Genomic DNA, 19,427 nt, shown 5'->3' with positions numbered 1-19,427 from the left:
TTTCTCTTGTGGTGTATCCAGTCCACGGATTCATCCTTTACTTGTGGGATATTCTCCTTCCTAACAGGAAGTGGCAAAGAGAGCACACAGCAGAGCTGTCCATATAGCTTCCCCTCTAGCTCCACCCCCCAGTCATTCGACCGAAGGTTAGGAAGAAAAAGGAGAAACCATAGGGTGCAGTGGTGACTGTAGTTTAAAAATAAAAACCACCTGTCTTAAAATGACAGGGCGGGCCGTGGACTGGATACACCACAAGCGAAAGTAATTTATCAGGTAAGCATAAATTCTGTTTTCTCTTGTAAGGTGTATCCAGTCCACGGATTCATCCTTTACTTGTGGGATACCAATACCAAAGCTTTAGGACACGGATGAAGGGAGGGAACAAGACAGGTACCTTAAACGGAAGGCACCACTGCTTGTAAAACCTTTCTCCCAAAAATAGCCTCCGAAGAAGCAAAAGTATCGAATTTGGAAAATTTGCAAAAAGTATGCAGCGAAGACCAAGTCTCTGCCTTACAAATCTGTTCAACAGAAGCCTAATTTTTAAAAGCCCATGTGGAAGCCACTGCTCTTGTAGAATGAGCAGTAATTGTTTCAGGAGGCTGCTGGCCAGCAGTCTCATAGGCCAAACGGATGATGCTTTTCAGCCAAAAGGAAAGAGAGGTAGTGGTCGCCTTCTGACCTCTCCTCTTACCGGAATAGATAACAAACAAAGAAGTTGTTTGTCTAAAATCCTTAGTTGCTTGTAAATAGAACTTTAAAGCACGAACCACATCAAGATTGTGTAACAGACGTTCCTTCTTCGACGAAGGATTAGGACACAGAGAAGGAACAACAATTTCCTGGTTAATATTCCTATTAGACACAACCTTAGGAAGAAAACCGGGTTTGGTACATAAAACTACCTTATCTGCATGGAACACCAGGTAAGGTGAATCACACTGTAAAGCAGATAACTCTGAAACTCTTCGAGCAGAAGAGATAGCTACCAAAAACAAAACTTTCCAAGATAAAAGCTAACACCACATTCACTTTACCCTTCCGAGAGGGACCCTATTGCTTAGAGCCGGCAAAGAGAATGACTGGGGGGTGGAGCTAGAGGGGGAGCTATATGGACAGCTCTGCTGTGTGCTCTCTTTGCCACTTCCTGTTAGGAAGGAGAATATCCCACAAGTAAAGGATGAATCCGTGGACTGGATACACCTTACAAGAGAAATTTGGGTTCAGTGTCCCTTTAAGTATCACTCCCCTTCCCACAATCCCCAGTCATTCTCTTTGCCTTCGTACAATGAGGAGGTGAAGATTTTGGTGTCTGATTATTGAATTTCTACAAGCAAGTTTTGGGGTCTAGCCGTATTCCACGTTAATCTCTTGAGTAAGGGTGGTGGTGGCTTTTAAGCAGTTAGGGATTTGTAAGGTGGGCCTTACTGTGCTTTCCTAGTATTTTTATTAGTATAGAAAAACAGAGAAGGTGACTCTGTTCTTTCTTTTTGCAGGTCTCTGTGAGGAACTGTGTCCTTACATACCTGACAATCTGTCTTCATGCCAAACAGCAGATTTCACAGGTAAGTGCCTGTTTTTCTTCCAGGTGGGAGAAGTTATAAGCACCTACAAATTGTATATGATTTAACAACTTAGGTAATCCTTATGTAAGGATAACTTGGGCATGTTGCAAGGCATGGGAACTTTGACGTTACCCTTTCAGAAACAAAAGGGTTAATTAGACTTTTTTATTGGGAGGTGAATGTATTTTATTTGGCTAATTAGCACAGTGGATTAATAACAATCCACTGTATATATTTTTTTGTATATTTTAATTTGCCCTGTGCGTCATTTGTTTTTTTGTTAACTCCCTCAAAACAGTGTACCATTACCTAAGAAAGCTTTAGAGGAGTCAGATTGTTTCAATTTTTCTGCAAATTGCACAAGTGTTTTTCTTTAGCGATCATGTCTGATACAGATCAGGATCAAATTCAGTTAAATGCATGTCTATTATGTTTAAAAGCTAAGATTGCTTCACCAATGCAGTTCTGTTCCTCATGTGTTAAAAAGACTTTATAGTGTAAAGAAAGAATTTTAATTGATGAGCCTAATGTCTGTCAGAATGATGCTGTTCAGGTAATACCACAGCTTTCACCTGGAACATCCCAAACCGCAATGGCGTCACATGCAGTGCCCTGCAGTTCCTCTTTAGCTCCTAGCGGAGCATATTTGAAAGCAGAAACTGCCACTCAGGTTTCAGCGGTATCTGCATCATTAGCTGCTTTTTCTTTGTTAAATGGTAAGAGGAAAAGGAATTTAGACAGCAAGGTCTCTGATTCTAGTGGTGTGTCACAGATTTCCTCTTAAGTCTGATGAGGAAAATGCATCCAATTTTTCTAATGGTGAGATATCAGATTCAGATAGTGTAAGTCCGTTGTCAGAAACTGATGGAAGTTCATTCAGGTTTAAGCTTGAACACCTTTGTGTTTTGTTAAAAGAGGTGTTGGCTACCTTAGACGTTTCGGATACTCCTGTCTCTGTCCAGCCTAAGAAATCTAGTAAACTCAATAATTACTTTAAAGTTCCCTCTTCTAAGGAGTTTTTTCCGGTTCCTGAAAGCGCTTCGGATAATATTTCCCAGGAGTCGGAGAAGCTAGGGTATCTTTTTCCCCGTCCCCCATTTTTAAGAAAATGTTTCCAGTTGTGGACCCCATTAAGAAATCATGGCATTCTATTCCTAAAGTAGAAGGGACTATTTCTACTCTTGCGTATAGTTGCTCTTTTAAAGATCCTATGGACAAAAAGATCGAAGTATACTTAAAAAGAATCTATGTTTATCTTGGTCTTTTGTGGCAGCCTGCAGTTTCCATTGCCACCGTGACAAGTGCTGCATCTTACTGGTTTGATGCTTTGTCAGACTCTCTTCAGGTAGAAACTCCTTTTGATGAAATTCAAGATAGCATTAAAGCTCCTAAGTTGGTTAATTCCTTCATTTCGGATGCTATCTTACAGGTGATTAGACTGAGTGCCAAGTCATCTAGTTTCGCAGTGTTAGACCACAGAGCCTTATGGCTGAAATTTAGGTCAGCAGATGTCTCCTGAATCTTTGGCTTTTCCTTATAAGGATAGGACGTTGTTTGGCCCAGGTTTAGCAGAAATTATTTCTGATATTACGGGTGGAAAAGGATCTTTTCTACCTCAGGATAGAAAGAGTAGAGCGAAAGATTGTCAAGGTAATTTTCGTTACTTTCGTAATTTCAGAGGTAAGTCTTCCTCAGCTACTTCCAAACAAGAACAGACCAAGCCTTCCTGGAAACCCAGTCAGTCTTGGAACAAGGAGAAGCAATCAAAAAGCCAACAACTGTCTCCAAGTCAGCATGAAGGGTCTGCCCCCGATCTGGGATTGGATCTAGTAGGGGGCAGACTTTCTTAGTTCTCTCAAACTCGGATATGGGATGTTCCAGACCCTTGGGCTGTGGACATAGTATCCCAAGGTCACAAGTTGGAATTCAAGACCTTTCCTCCCAGGGGCAGATTCCACCTCTCAAGATTATCTGTAGACCAGACAAAGAGAGAGAGGCATTCTTAAAATGTGTACAAGACCTTTCCCTCCTGGGAGTGATTGTTCCACTTCCAGTACAGGAGCAGGGTCTAGGGTTCTATTCCAACCTGTTCGTGGTTCCCAAAAAAGAGGGGACTTTCAGGCCAATCCTAGATCTGAAATTGCTCAAAAAATTTCTCAGCGTCCCATCTTTCAAAATTCAGTTCATGACGACCATAGATCTGAAGGATGCGTATCTCCATATTCCCATCCACAGGGATCATCACAAATTTCTGAGGTTCGCCTATCTTGACAAACATTTTCAGTTTGTGGCACTTCCTTTCGGCCTTGCAACAGCTCCCATGATTTTCTCAAAGGTTTTGGGAGCCCTGCTTGCAGTAATTCGGTCTTAAGGAATTGCAGTGACACCTTAACTGGACGATATCTTGGTTCAGGCACCATCTTTTCAACTAGCAAAATCTCACGCTGAGATCTTGTTGTCTTTTCTTTGGGCCCACAGATGGAAGGTGAATTTAGAAGAGTTCCCTTTTTTCTGCTACAAGGGTGATCTTCCTAGGAACTATTATAGAGTCCCTATCGATGAGAATTTTTCTGACGGAAGTAAGAAGAGCCAAGATTCTGTTCTCTTGTCTATTTCTTCAGTTGGCTGTATGTCCTTTGGTGGCCCTATGTATGGAGTTAATCAATCTGATGGTGGCCGCCATGGACATAGTTCCATATGCTCCATTCATTTTTGAGAGATCTACAGTTATGTATGCTCAGGCAATGGAACGGGGGTTATGCAGACCTATCCCAGAGGATAGTTTTAGATCAAGCAGCGAAAGATTCTTTGCCATGGTGGTTGTCTTAAGAACACCTGTCGCAGGGAACTTGCTTTCGCAGACCTTCATAGGTAATTGTGACCACGGATGCCAGCCTGAAGGGCTGGGGAGCGGTTTGGGACTCTTTGAAGGCACAGGGACTGTGGTCTCAGAAGGAATCTACTCTCCCCATAAACATTCTGGAGTTGAGAGCTATCTTCAACGCCTTGATGGCTTGGCCTCAACTGGCTTTGGCCCAATTTATCAGGTTCCAATCAGACAATATAACCTCAGTGGCTTACATCAACCACCAGGGGGGAACTCGGAGTTCCTTAGCCATGAAGGAGGTGGCTTCGATCATTCAGTGGGCGGAAGCTCACAATTGTTGCCTATCTGCCATCCACATTCCAGGAGTGAACAGTTGTGAGGCAGATTTTCTAAGCAGACAGACTTTTCACCCCGGGGAGTGGGAACTACATCCAGAGGTGTTCTCCAGGTTAACCACCAAATGGGGGTTACCGGATCTGATGGCGTCTCGTCAGAACGCCAAACTTCCAAGTTACGGATCAAGGTCGAGGGATCCTCAGGCCTTCTTGATAGATGCTCTGGCAGTTCCTTGGAACTTCAGGTTTGCATACCTTTTTCCTCCTATTGCTCTTCTTCCTCAAGTCATTGCTCGATCAAGCAAGAGAGAGCTTCAGTGATTCTAATAGCTCCTGCGTAGCCTCACAGGATCTGGTACGCAGACTTATTGGAAAGGTTGTCTCTACCTCTGTTAAGTCTTCCTCTGAGGAAGGACTTTCTACTTCAGGGTCCTTTTCTTCATCCAAACATCGTTTCTATGAAGCCGACTGCTTGGAGATTGAACGCTTAATCTTATCTAAGCGAGGATTTTCTGAATCGGTCATTAAGACCATGATTCAGGCTCATAAGCCTGTTACTAGAAAGATTTACCATAAGATATGGCGTAAATGTCTTCATTGGTGTGAATCTAAAGGATTCTCTTGGAGTAGGGTCAGGATTCCAAGAATTCTGGCTTTTCTCCAGAAAGGTTTGGAAAATGGTTTGTCTGTCAGTACTCTGAAAGGTCAGATATCTTCCCTATCCATTTTGTTACACAAGCGTCTGGCGGATGTGCCAGATATGCAATCATTTTGTCAGGCCTTGGTCATAATCAGGTCTGTGTTCAAATCTGTTGATCCACCTTGGAGCCTTAATCTTGTTCTTAAAGTTTTGCAACAGGCTCCGTTTGTGCCAATGCATGCCATAGATATTAAGTTATTATCTTGGAAGGTTTTGTTTCTGACTGCTATTTCTTCGGCTCGGAGAGTTTCAGAACTCTCAGCTTTACAGTGCGATTCGCCTCATCTCATATTCCATGCAGACAAGGCAGTTCTTCGTACCAAGTTTGGTTTTCTTCCTAAGGTTGTTTCAGATAAAAATATTAATCAGGAAATTGTGGTTCTCTCTCTGCCCTATACCCTTCTTCTCATAAGCAACGGTTGTTGCATAATCTAGATGTTGTCCGGGCTCTTAAATTCTATTTGAAGGTGACTAAGGATTTTCGCCAGTCTTCTGCATTGTTTGCTTTAATGGAAAACGCAATGGTCAGAAAGCTACTTCTACTTCTCTTTCTCTCTGGTTGAGTAGTATTATTCGTTTGGCGTATGAGACTGCTGGTCAGCAGTCTCCTGAGAGAATTACGGCTTATTCTACTAGGGCTGTTAACAGTAATTGATGATCCTGTGGACTCACCATATATTAGGGAAAAAAACTAAATTTATGCTTAGCTGATAAATAAATTTCTTTCCGGATATGGTGAGTCCACGGCCCCATCCTTTATTTTAAGACAGTTTTTTTTTACTAAACCTCAGGCACCTCTACACCTTGTGTTGCTCCTTTTCCTTCGGTTGAATGACTGGGGATTGTGGGAAGGGGAGTAATACTTAACAGCTTTGCTGTGGTGCTCTTTGCCTCCTCCTGCTGGCCAGGAGTGGTATTCCCAACAGTAATTGATGATCCCGTGGACTCACCATATCCGGAAAGAAAGTAAGCATAAATTTTGTTATTTTGATTTGTGCGAACGAGCTGTTGATGACATATTAAAATAGATGTATGTTTAAGTAAGTGCTGGAAATTGGGTCTCAGACTTTAGGTGAGGAAAGAAAAAGGAAAAAAAAAGGGGGAAAGTGAAAACCTGAAAGGGAAAAAGGAGATAAAAGATCTACACACTGGGATTACTTCTGTGTGTAGTTGTAAATATTGACCTGACTGCAGGGAGCCCTCCACAAAGTCAGCAGGCCTCAGGTATAGCGCCTTCGGCTTTGCTATGCCTTATATGAGGAGTGTTGTGCTGAGTCAATCAAGTACCCTTAGATGATGTAGCTCATGCAGTTTGAGTGCCATCTGCTATACGTGGGTGTAGCGCTCAATATGGTCACTGGTACAGACAGCCCGAACTGAAAGGTAGCTCCATACTGCATCAAAGCGGCAACCAGGCTGTGGATGGCAGCTGGGGGTGATCACGTGAAAAAGGCTCCAATGTATCCCTGTCTCAGTTGGCAGCCATGGTCCAGATGTACACGCACCCAGTTCTGAGTCGGGCTGAGCTACCAGGGTTCACGGGACATGATAGCACTACATTTAGAGTTGAGGAGCTCTAGTGAGTTGCGGCCATCTTCCCATGTGAACTACTCCCTTAAAATTGATAAGATGTATACAGATATACAGATCCCACATGGTGTGTTCCAACTGTGCGAAGTTACTAATATCTTTTACTTCGCTTCTATAGCCATGTATTTGCTGTAAAAGCGGTATGCAGCGGGAAGCAAGATGTGCAGATGCCCCAAAGGCTTGTACAAATCGAAGGCATTGGTGTTCTCACAAACTGGTCACCACCCGTGTCTCGTCAAGGCTCTACCTCCACAGGAAGCCCTAATGCTACTTTTGCAGGGTTGGAAAAGGCTTTCCACCACTTGACCTGCATTCTTAATCTGGCATGCTGCATAAAAAATGTGCAGTGAAGCACTGGCCCACTCGGTTCTCCAAATGCTCTACCCCAGGGGCCCAAATTCTACTAGCTATTTCACTTGGTTTTTAAACCTGTCCTCAGGCCTCCCTCACAGGCCATATTCTGAGGATATATGAACTGGAGTACAGGTGAAATAATCAGTTGATTAGAAACCATGGTTATTTTACCTGCTCTTATCCAAGGTAATCATGAAAACCTGGACTGTTGGGGAGGCCTGATGACAGGTTTGAAAACCAGTGAGCTATTTGTAATAGCTTCTATAAATGAACACTAAGAGGAGTTTTCTCCCTGAGGTTATAACACTAGATATCTAACCAGCAGCACCAAAGGAGATAAATGCATGCCAACAATGACATGACTGTACACTCTGTCACAATATATATATATATATATATATCCTATACTATAAAAGGCCAAGTGTGTTTGTCCGAAGCTGTCATGCGCAGTAGAGACAGCACAGGACAAACACACCTGGCCTTACAGTCCCTAAGTCTCTGCAGTGCGAGCAGAAGTGAGCGTGGCTGAGCATGGGCAGAGCTGAGCTTGAAGGGCTGTGAAGGGGCGTGGCCGAGCATGAAGGGGCGTGACCGAGCATGAAGGGGCGGGGCCAGGCGGGCCCGTGAAAGGCTGTGCACACTGAGAGCTCAAAACAGCTCAAAAGAGGGGAGAGAGGGGGTAGGGAAAAGATAAGAAAGGTGAGAGAGAGATCAAGAGGGGAGATAAAGAGAGCACAAGAGAGGGAGAGAGACAGCAAAAGAGAGGGGAGGGAGAGCAAAAGAAAGGGGAGAAAGAGATCAAAAGAGAGGGGGGAAGAGAGAAAAAGAGAGAGGGAGGGAGAGAAGGTGGAGAGAGAGGGGGGAGAGAGAGAGGGGGAGGGGAGGAGAGAGAGGGGGAGGGGGGGAGAGAGAGGGGGAGGGGGCGAGAGAGAGGGGGAGGGGGCGAGAGAGAGGGGGAGGGGGAGAGAGGAGAGAAAAGGGGGGGAGGGGGAGAGAAAAGGGGGGGAGGGAGAGAGAGGGGGGGAGAAAGAGGGGGACAAGGGAGAGAGAGGGGGAGAGAGAGGGGGGGAGAGAGAGAGGGGAGAGATAGAGAGAGGGGGAGAGAGAGAGAGGGGGAGAGAGAGAGAGGGGGGGAGAGAGAGGGGGAGAGAGAGAGAGGGGGAGAGAGAGAGAGGGGGAGAGAGAGGGGGAGAGAGGGAGAGAGAGGGGGAGAGAGAGGAGGGGAGAGAGAGGGGGGGGGAGAGAGAGAGAGAGGGGGAGAGAGAGAGATAGAGGGGAGAGAGAGAGAGGGGGAGAGAGAGGGGGGGAGAGAGAGGGGGGAGAGAGAGAGAGGGGGGGGGGAGAGAGAGATAGAGGGGAGAGAGAGGGGAGAGCACAAAAGAGAGGGGGGAGAGAGAGTGCAAAAGAGAGGGGTGAGAGAGAGAGCAAAAGAGAGAGGGGAGAGAGCTCAAAAGAGAGCTCAAAAGAGGTGGAGAGAGAGAGCTCAAAAGAGAGGGGGAAAGAAAGCGCAAAAGAGAGGGGGGAGAGCGCAAAAGAGGGGGGAGAGAGAGCGCAAAAGAGAGGGGGGAGAGAGAGAGCTCAAAAGAGAGGGAGAGAGAAAGCGCAAAAGAGAGGAAGGAGAGAGAGCAAAAGAGAGGGGGAGGGAGAGAGCGCAAGGGGTGGGACCGCTGTACCCTGCAAAAAATGGCTCGTGTGAACAGGCTTTAGGACTAGTATATATATAAAAGCACACACACACACACATATATACATATATATATATATAACAGAGATGGACTGCCCGCCCAGTCAGTATTGGGTACATGCAAAACTCACAGCTGTGGGAACTCCCCAGCACTCAGGCGTGTTTGCAATTAGCGACTTACACCTAGATTACGAATTTTGCGCTAAACAGGGTGTGAAAATAACGCCAAAAAAATTGTGTTATTGCACTCTCCATAGTGCTGCCATTACGAGTTACTGAAAAGCCTCTTTGTGCTGCGCGGTATGGTGCGTTAAAGCTCCATACTGCACAAAAGCCAAGGCCTGATTTTACATGCTTGTGCACGCTTTCCCCCATAGAGATCAATGGGGAGAGAGTGCTAGAAAAAAAAACACCTGCGATTGCGGAATTGAGATCGCCATAACGCAACTCCATTGATGTCTATGGGGAAAAGAAAGTTACGTTTAAACTAAACACCCTAACATAAACCCCAAGTCTAAACACCCCTAATCCGCCTCTCCCCGACATCGCAGACACTAAATATAATTATTAACTCCTATTCGACGCTCCCAGACACAAATAAAAGTTATGAACCCCTAATCCACCGCCCCCTGCATCGCCGACACCTAAATAAACATATTAACCCCTAAACCGCCGCCCCCACATTGCAAAACACTATAATAAAGTATTAACCCCTAAACCTCCAGCCCCCCACATTGCATTTAATAAACTAATCCTATTAACCCCTAAACCTCCAGCCCCCCACATTGTAACTTCTAAACTAAACCTATTAACCCCTACACCGCCAGCCCCCACATTGCAAAACACTAAATTAAACTATTAACCCCTAAACCTAACACCCCCTAACTTTAAATTACAATATAACTATCTTAAAATAAATAAAAACTTACCTGTGAAATACAAAAAAACAACTAACCTAATATAACTATTCTAATAAAATTAAAAAAAACTACCAATTAAAAAATCTAAATTACAAATTTAAAAAAAACCTAACACTACGAAAACATTTAAAAATATAAAATTACAAAAAATAATAAACACTAAATTACAAAACATAATAAACTAAATTATCAAAATAATCTACCTACAATAAACTATCAATAGCCCTTAAAAGGGCCGTTTGTAGGGCATTGCCCTAAGTTAAACAGCTCTTTTACCTTATAAAATTACTAAGTCCCCCCTAAAAGTAACCCCCCCACCCAACCAATCCCCCAAAATAAAAAACCTAACTCTTAAAAATCCTAAGCTACCCATTGCCCCTAAAGGGGCATTTGTATGGGCATTGCCCTTAAAGGGCATTTCAGCTTTTTTTAACCTGCCCAAAGCCCTAATCTTAAAAAAAAACAAAAAAACTAACACTAACCCCATAAAATCTACTCACGATTCCAGATGTCCGGAAATCCATCTTCATCCAGGCAGCAACACCTTCATCCATCTCGGGGATGTTTTCTATCTTCATCCCGGTGGCGCGGAGCTATCCTAGAGGGCGATGACATCCTGCGCGGAGCGTCCTCTTCATACAGTCACCGCCGTACACTGAAGTTGAATGCAAGGTCTTCAAATTCAAATCAGCCAATAGGATGACAGCTTCTGAAATCCTATTGGCTGTTCAAATCAGCCAATAGGATAAGAGCTACTGAAATCCTATTGGCTGATTTGAACAGCCAATAGGATTTCAGTAGCTCTCATCCTATTGGCTGATTTGAACAGCCAATAGGATTTCAGGAGTTCTCATCCTATTGGCTGATTTGAACAGCCAATAGGATTTCAGAAGCTCTCATCCTTTTGGCTGATTTGAATTTGAAGAATCAAATCAGCCAATAGGAATGCAAGGTACGCCATTTTGAAACGGGTATCTTGCATTCAACTTCAGTGTATGGCTTTGACCGTATGAAGAGGACGCTCCGCGCAGGATGTCATCGCCCTCCAGGATAGCTCCGTGCCACCGGTCTGAAGATAGAAGACGTCCCCGAGATGGATGAAAGTGTCGCCACCTAGATGAAGACTTCTCACCGCCTGGATAAAGATGGATGTCCGGACTTCAGGAACCATGAGTTGATTTTATGGGGTTAGTGTTATTTTTTTGGGGGTGTTTTTTTTTTAGATTAGGGCTTTGGGCACTTGTAAAAGAGCTGAATGCCCTTTTAAGGGCAATGCACATGGGGTAGCTTAGGAATTTTTAGAGTTAGGTTTTTTTTATTTTGGGGGGTTGGGTGGGGGGTTTACTTGCCCTACAAAAGGCCCTTTTAAGGGCTATTGGTAGTGTATTGTAGGTTAGGGGGTGTTTTTATTTTGGGGGGCTTTTTTATTTTTATAGGGCTATTAGATTAGGTGTAATTGTTTTTATTTATGATAATTTCGTTTATTATTTTTTGTAATCTTAGAGTTTTTTATTTTTCGTAATTTAGTGTTAATTATTTTATGTAATGTTAGATTTTTTTATTTTTTTTCGTAGTGTTAGTTTTTTTAAAAATGTTTAATTTAGCTTTTTAATTGGTAGTTTTTTTATTTTATTAGAATAGTTATGTATGGTTATTTTATAGTTTAAACTTAGTTTTTTTATTTCACAGGTAAGTTTTTATTTATTTTAAGATGGTTATATTGTTATTTTAATTTATAGTTAGGGGGATGTTAGGTTTAGGGGTTAATAGTTTAATTTAGTGTTTTGCAATGTGGGGGAGGCCAGCGGTTTAGGGGTTAAAAGGTTTAGTAGTTACGATGTGAGGGGCTGGAGGTTTAGGGGTTAATATTTTATTATAGTGTTGGCAATGTGGGGGGCCGGCAGTTTAGGTTTATTTAGGGGTCGGCGATGTCAGGGAGCGGCGGATTAGGGGTTAATAGGTTTATATACAGTGTTGGCGATGTCAGGGGCGGCGGTTTAGGGGTTAATAAGTTTATTTAATAGTCACAATGTGGGTGGACTGCCGATTAGGGGTTAAGTTTAATATAGTGTTTGCAATGCAGGAGGGTTTAGGGGTTAATAGGTAATTTATGGATGTTAATATATTTTGTAACAGTTTAGTTATGAGTTTTGTACACAAAATCCATAACTACTGCTCTCAGAAGGGGGTATGGATCGTGTCAGTATAGGCTTTAATGGAAGCATTTGAGCCTGACTGCACAACCTGTAATACAGACCCTTTGAAAATCCCGCACTCAAACGTAATTTTTTTGAGTGTGGAATGGACGTTGCGTTACAGGTTAAAATGCTTGCGGTATAGCTATACCGCTGTGACTCGTAATATGCGTCTCCGGCCATTCCATGCACAATAGCCCATTTTTATTTTTTTTTGTTTAAATATTTTTATTAATTTTTAAATAAAAATATCATTTTACAAATAAACTTCAAACAAGTAACATTACAGGTTCAGTCTGTTCAAGAGTCACATTCATTATATATTTGTCGGTATTTTACTCCGAATAACTTTGTCATTGTAATAAACATAATATCTTATCCACAGCAGAAAGAAACACTCTTATATATTATCACCTTCAACGTTAATTTTCTACGTGTCAATCCTTCTTACCCTTCTAGTCCCTTACACATACATAATATATGGTTCCCACATTTCAATGAAGCGGTCCCTAGTATTTAGGAGTTCTGCCGTGGCATTTGACATATTATAGTGGTATTCTATTCTCTTTTCAATATACTCAAAGGTAGGAACATCTATCTTCCAGAACTTCGCTACAATAGCCAATTTTTTAACGGTATAGCTGTACAGCAAAACTCGTAATCTAGCCATTAGGCAGTTAACTCCAGACAAGATTGAATGCAAAGCCCAATAGGAAAAAAAAACAAAAGTGGGTGTGTTTATGTCTCAGTCTGTTTGATTGAAAGCATGCATTATATGGCTGTAGGTTAGAGACCTCTCTGTGGCCTGGTCTTAAACCATTTGTCCAAATGCTGTAACTAACTTTTCCATTTTTGCTTTTAATCTAACTGTGTGCTTCGAAGACAGTACCAGACTTTCTATATGTTGTGATAATATTTTTGTTTTGTAATTTTCCCTTTGGACTTTGCACCCTGGCTAGCTGCCCGAGTTGCAGGGAACTGTACAGCTATCAGAGAGCGCTGTGAGTGCAGTCCATTTCCGTGTTACAAATGGTACAAATAGGTTTTCAGACTTATTTTTGACAAAAAAAAAATTATGCTTACCTGATAAATTTCTTTCTTGACACGGTGAGTTCACGGATCATCTCTAATTACGATTGGGAATATCACTCCTGCCCAACAGCCCAATGGCAAAGAGCACCACAGCAAAGCTGTTAAATATCTCCTCCCTTCCCTCCAACCCAATCAGTCATTCGACGAAAATAAAAAGGAGAGAAAGGAAGTAACAAGGTGCAGAGGTGCCTGAGGTTTATAACACAAAACCTCAGGCACCTCTACATTTATCAGGTAAGCATAAATTTAGTTCTCTTTCTAATGACACGGTGAGTCAACGGATCATCTCTAATTACTATTGGGAATCAATACCCAAGCTAGAGGACACAGATGATAAGGGAGGGACAAGACAGGGAACCTAAACGGAAGGCACCACTGCTAGAAGAACCTTTCTCCCAAAAGAAGTCTCAGCCAAGGCAAAAGTATCAAATTTATAAAATTTTGAAAAAGTGGGCAGAGAGGACCAAGTTGCAAGCCTTGCAAATCTGTTCCACCGAAGCTTCATTTTTGAATGCCCAGGAAGAGTAAACAGCTCTCGTGGAATGAGCCGTGATTCTATCTCTCTTCTATCTCTCTTCTATCACTCTTCAGCCACAAAGAAACAGAAGTAGCCGTAGCTTTCTGACCCTTGCGTTTCCCAGAAAAAACAACAAATAAAGCAGAAGACTGGCGAAAATCTTTACTCGCCTGTAAATAGAATTTCAACGCACGCACCACATCTAGGTTGTGCAACAGATGCTCTTTATTAGAAGAAGGGCTAGGACACAAAGAAGGAACAACAATTTCTTGATTAATGTTCCTATCCGAATCCACCTTAGGAAGGAACCCCAACTTAGCAAGCAGAACTACCTTATCAGAATGAAAAATAAGGTAAGGAGATTCACACTGCAATGCCGAGAGTTCTGAGACTCTGCGAACAGAAGAAATTGCAACAAGAAACAAAACTTTCCAAGATAACAACTTAATATCTAAGGAATGCATAGGCTCAATCGGAGCCTGCTGAAGAACTTTAAGAACAAGGTTAAGACTCCAGGGAGGAGTAACCGGTTTTAACACAGGCCTGATTCTGACGAAGGCCTGACAGAAGGATTGCATGTCTGGGACATCCGCCAGACGTTTATGCAACAAAATAGACAAGGCAGATATTTGACCCTTCAAAGTACTTGCAGAAGAACCCTTCTCCAGACCCTCTTGGAGAAAAGGCAAAATTCTAGGAATCCGAACTCTACTCCAAGAGTAGCCTTTGGATTCACACCAGTACAAATATTTACGCCATATCTTATGGTAAATTTTTCTCGTCACAGGCTTACGAGCCTGAATCATGGTCTCAATGACCGACTCGCTTAGATAAAATTAAGCATTCAATCTCCAAGCAGTCAGCTTCAGAGAAACGAGATTTGGATGAAGGAAGGGCCCTTGAAGTAGAAGGTCTTTCTGCAGTGGAAGCCTCCAAGGTGGGAGAGATTACATCTCCACTAGATCTGCATACCAGATCCTGCGAGGCCACGCCGGTGCAATAAGGATCACCGATGCTTTCTCCTGCTATAAGTACAGCCTGAGGATCCCTTGACCTAGACCCGTATCTCGGAAGCTTGGCATTCTGACGAGATGCCATGAGATCCAGCTCCGGTTGTCCCCATTTGAGAACCAAGTTGGCAAACACCTCCCCCCGGGTGAAAGGTCTGTCTGCTCAGAAAATCTCCTTCCCATTTTCCACTCCTGGAATGTGGATCGCAGATAGACAGCAGTTGTGGGTCTCCACCCACTGAATGATCTTGGCTACCTCTGACATGGCCAAGGAACTCTGAGTTCCTCCTTGATGGTTGATGCAAGCTGCTGAGGTTATGTTGTCCGACTGAAACCTGATAAACCGGGCTGAAGCCAACTGAGGCCAGGCCAGAAGAGCATTGAAATTACCTTTAACTCTAGAATGTTTATGGGAAGAACAGATTCCTCCCGAGTCCATGTCCCCTGAGCCTTTAGTGAGCCCCAGACTGCTCCCCAACCCAGCAGGCTGGCGTCCGTTGTTACTATCACCCAGGTTGGTCTGCGAAAGCATGTTCCCTGGGAGAGATGCTCCTGAGACAACCACCAATGAAGAGAATCTCTTGTCACCTGATCCAAATGTAATCACGGGGACAGATCCGCGTAATCCCTGTTCCACTGCCTGGGCATGCATAACTGCAGAGGTCTGAGGTGGAAACGGGCAAATGCAATGATGTCCATGGCAGCTACCATCAGACCAATTACCTCCATACATTGAGCCACTGATGGCCGAGGAGAGGACTGAAGGACCAGACAAGAGTCGAAGATCTTTGATTTTCTGACTTCTGTCAGAAAAATCTTCATTGATAGGGAATCTATTATGGTTCCCAAGAACACTACCCTTGTAGCTGGAATTAAGGAACTCTTTCCCAAATTCACCTTCCAACCGTAAGAACGCAGGAATGATAACATCTCCGTGTGGGTGTTCGCTTGTTGAAAGGATGGAGCCTGAACCAAAATGTTGTCCAGATAAGGCGCCACTGCAATGCCCCGCAACCGGAGCACCGCCAAACAGGGATCCCAGGACCTTTTAAAAAATCCTGGTAGCTGTGGCAAGGCCTTGCTTGTCTAGAAATGCGAAACTCAGAAACTTGTGATGATCCCTGTGGATGGGAACATGCAGGTACGCATCCTTTAAATCTACTGTCGTCATGAATTGACCCTCTTGAACCAAGGGAAGAATGGAACGAATAGGTTCCATCTTGAAGAACGGTACTCTGAGGAACTTGTTTAGACTTTTGAGGTCTAAAATTGATCTGAAGGTTCCCTCTTTTATGGGGACCACGAACAGATTGGAGTAAAATCCAAGACCTTGCTCCTGCATTGGAACGGGAACTATCACTCCCAGGTCGGAAAGGTCCCGAACACAGTGTAAGAAAGCCTCTCCTTTTTATCTGGTCTACAGATAATCTTGAGAGCAGAAACCTGCCCCTGGGAAGAAAGCTCTTGAACTCTAGTTTGTATCCCTGAGACACGATGTCCACGGCACAGGGATCCTGAACACAAGCCTGAGCGAAGGAAAGTCTGCCCCCCACAAGATCCGGTCCGGATGAGGGGGAAGACCCTTCATGCAGACTTTGAGTCAGCAACGGGCTTCTTAGTTTGCTTCCCCTTGCTCCAAGACTGGTTGGTCCTCCAGGAAGGTTTGGGCTGATTTTGCTTGGCAGAGGAGGGCTTACCCTTGAAGTTTCGAAAGGAACGGAAATTACTCTAATGTCCCTTCTGCTTATTCCTCTTATCCTGAGGGAGGAAATTACCATATCGTCGGAAATAATTTCAGCCAAGACTGGCCCAAACAAGGTCTTACCCTTGTAGGGAATTGCCAAAAGCTTAGACTTAGACAAATCATCCACAGACCAGGATTTCAACCATAAGGCTCTGCGAACCAGTACAGCAAACCCAGAAATCTTTGCTCCCAGCTTAATGACCTGTAGGGAAGCATCCGTAATAAAAGAATGGGCCAACTTAAGGGCCACAAGGGGAGTGTCTGTCTGAATAGAATCAGACAACGCATCAAACCAGTATGCTGCCTCACTAGTGATGGTAGCAATACACACTGCAGATTGCCATTTTAAACCCTGGTGAACATACATTTTTTGAGCAATCCCTCAAACTTCTTATCCATAGGATGCTTAAATGAACAACTATCCTCTATGGGAATAGTGGTTCTCTTAGCAAGGTGGAAATAGCCCCTTCCACTTTGGGGACCGTCTGCCAAGACTCCTTGATAGAGTCAGCAATAGGAAACATCTTTTTAAAAATAGGGGATGGAGAAAACGGAATACCCGGTCACTCCCATTCCTTAGCAATAATCTCCGTAGCCCGATCTGGTACAGGGTAAATCTCCACCATGGAAGGTACATCAAAATACTTGTTTAGCTTGCTAGACTTCTTAGGATTGACTACGACTGTAGTGTCGGAGTCTTCCAAGGTAGCCAAAACCTCCTTAAGTAACAAACGGAGGTGTTCTAGCTTAAACCTGAAGGATACAACTTCAGCATCAGAAGAAGGGATTACACTGTCTGAGTCTGAGATTTCACCCTCAGATGATACCGAAGTATCTTCCTCCTCAGACTTCTGGGAGAGAACACTCGGAATAGCCATGACTGCGTCAGAAACCTTACTCACTGATTCTTTACATTTCCTCTTGCGCTTTCCTTGCAGCATGGGAAAAGCAGACAACGCATCAGATACCGCAGATGACATGAGGGTAGCGATGTCTTGCAACGTAACTCCAGGTGGAGCTTGAGAGGAAGCGCAGGGCACTGTATGTGTGGACGATAAAATTTGGGACACTTGAGGAGAAAGCTGCGGTATATCTTGAACATTGTCAGAAGACCCCTGAACAGCATCCGCCTTAGACAATGTTGGCTCAGAAAAAAGTCTATCCCTGTAATTTAAAGTTCTCTCAATACATGAGGAACAGAAAGGGATTGGTGGTTGCACATTAGCATCAAAACATAAAGAACAAGTAACATTTTGCAGGGCCTCTTGGTCCATCTAAACTCACAATGGAACAAATTAGATTAAACTTATATTTTAGTTTGAAATTAACACACAAAAAAGCGTTACTGTCTCTTTAAATTTTAAAACGTAACTTTTTAATTTTTGCTGCAAAAAAATAAATAACCTGTCACAAACACTCTGGACAACCTCTACACCTCAGCTTAGCTGAGGTACCTACCTGCCTTGCTGACACCGGATAGTATATCTCAGCTAGAAGTCCGGACCCGACTCAAGGCACTGTAAAACGCAGTCCGGTAACCGTAGCACTGCTTACAAGGCTGCAATGCCGCTGTCACCCCTCCGGACACAGGAAGTGAAGGGGAAAAGGCGCACAACAGCAACTTGCTGCCTCAGCTAGCCCCGCCCATCATGGGCGTATCAAAATTAACCTCCCGTTAGGCAAAATGTGTTCTAAGTAAAGCCGGGAGAAAGTGAAAAACACACCACATATGAGCCCCTATCTCCTCGTCTCCAGTGCCTGTCATAACTGCCGTGTTTAACATTACCCCCTTATTATATAGGAGAATGTCTCTCGTGTCCCATAATGATAATAAAGTGCCAAATTTTCCTCCATATGTCCCAGGCAGCAAGGTAGCTCACTGGGTTTGAAAGGCATGTTACCTCACATGGACCTGTGGAAGAAGAAACAAAGACTGAGTAATCTTACTCAGGCTTTCAATGTTAGGGCAGCATTAAATACATGGGAGGCGCAGTGAGGATTGTACCCCACAAGTTCCCATTGCTTAAAAGCCACCACTGCTCTACTGAAGAGACTGACATGGGCTACGGCTACACTCCAGGACAAAGCAGAACAGACTTGCACTGCTGAAAAATAACAGAATCTTGCTTGAAGAATCTTCTTCCAAACACCTAAACTTTACCACCCACTTGCTCTTAACATAGGCAAAGAGAATGACTAGGGTTGGATGGAAGGGAGGTGATATTTAACAGCTCTGCTGTGGTGCTCTTTGCCCCCACAGCATGCCAAAACTGTTAGTCCAAGTAACAATTCTAGAAATTCTAGTAGAAAAATTCTTCGTGCCATGAGCACAAATGCTCGCAGCTTAGGAAATAAATTACCTGAACTCATTTCAATAATGACTAGGGACAACTTGGATTTAGTAGCTATAACAGAAACATGGTACAATGATTTGCATGACTGGGACATAGTCATACCTGGATACAGGTTATTTAAAAAGAACAGAGTAGGAAAGAAAGGTGGAGTTGCTCTGTATGTAAATGAAAATATAAAGGTTACTGAAATTGTAGGAACAAATGATGAGGTGGAAAGTATTTGGGTGACTTTGGAAATTGGAGATAAAAATGTTTTTAGAATAGGGGTTGTATATAGGCCTCCATTGCAGGATGAAAAACTGGACAATCTGTTATTAGAAGAAATAACCAAAATGACCATGAAGGGTAAGGTTATAATACTGGGGGACTTTAACTTGCCAGATATAGACTGGAAGATTCCATCTGCTAGATCAGCTAGAAGCAGGTATATTCTTGAATCTCTGCTAGGGGAATCACTTGAGCAATTAGTCAAGGAACCAACTCGTAAGGAAGCTATATTAGATCTAATACTTACAAACAGTGATACAGTTTCAGATGTGT

Source organism: Bombina bombina, chromosome 2, assembly GCF_027579735.1.
Source record: "Bombina bombina isolate aBomBom1 chromosome 2, aBomBom1.pri, whole genome shotgun sequence".
Taxonomy (NCBI): Eukaryota; Metazoa; Chordata; class Amphibia; order Anura; family Bombinatoridae; genus Bombina; species Bombina bombina.
The sequence above is the reverse complement of the archived record's forward strand: the minus strand, read 5'-3'. Positions refer to the sequence as shown.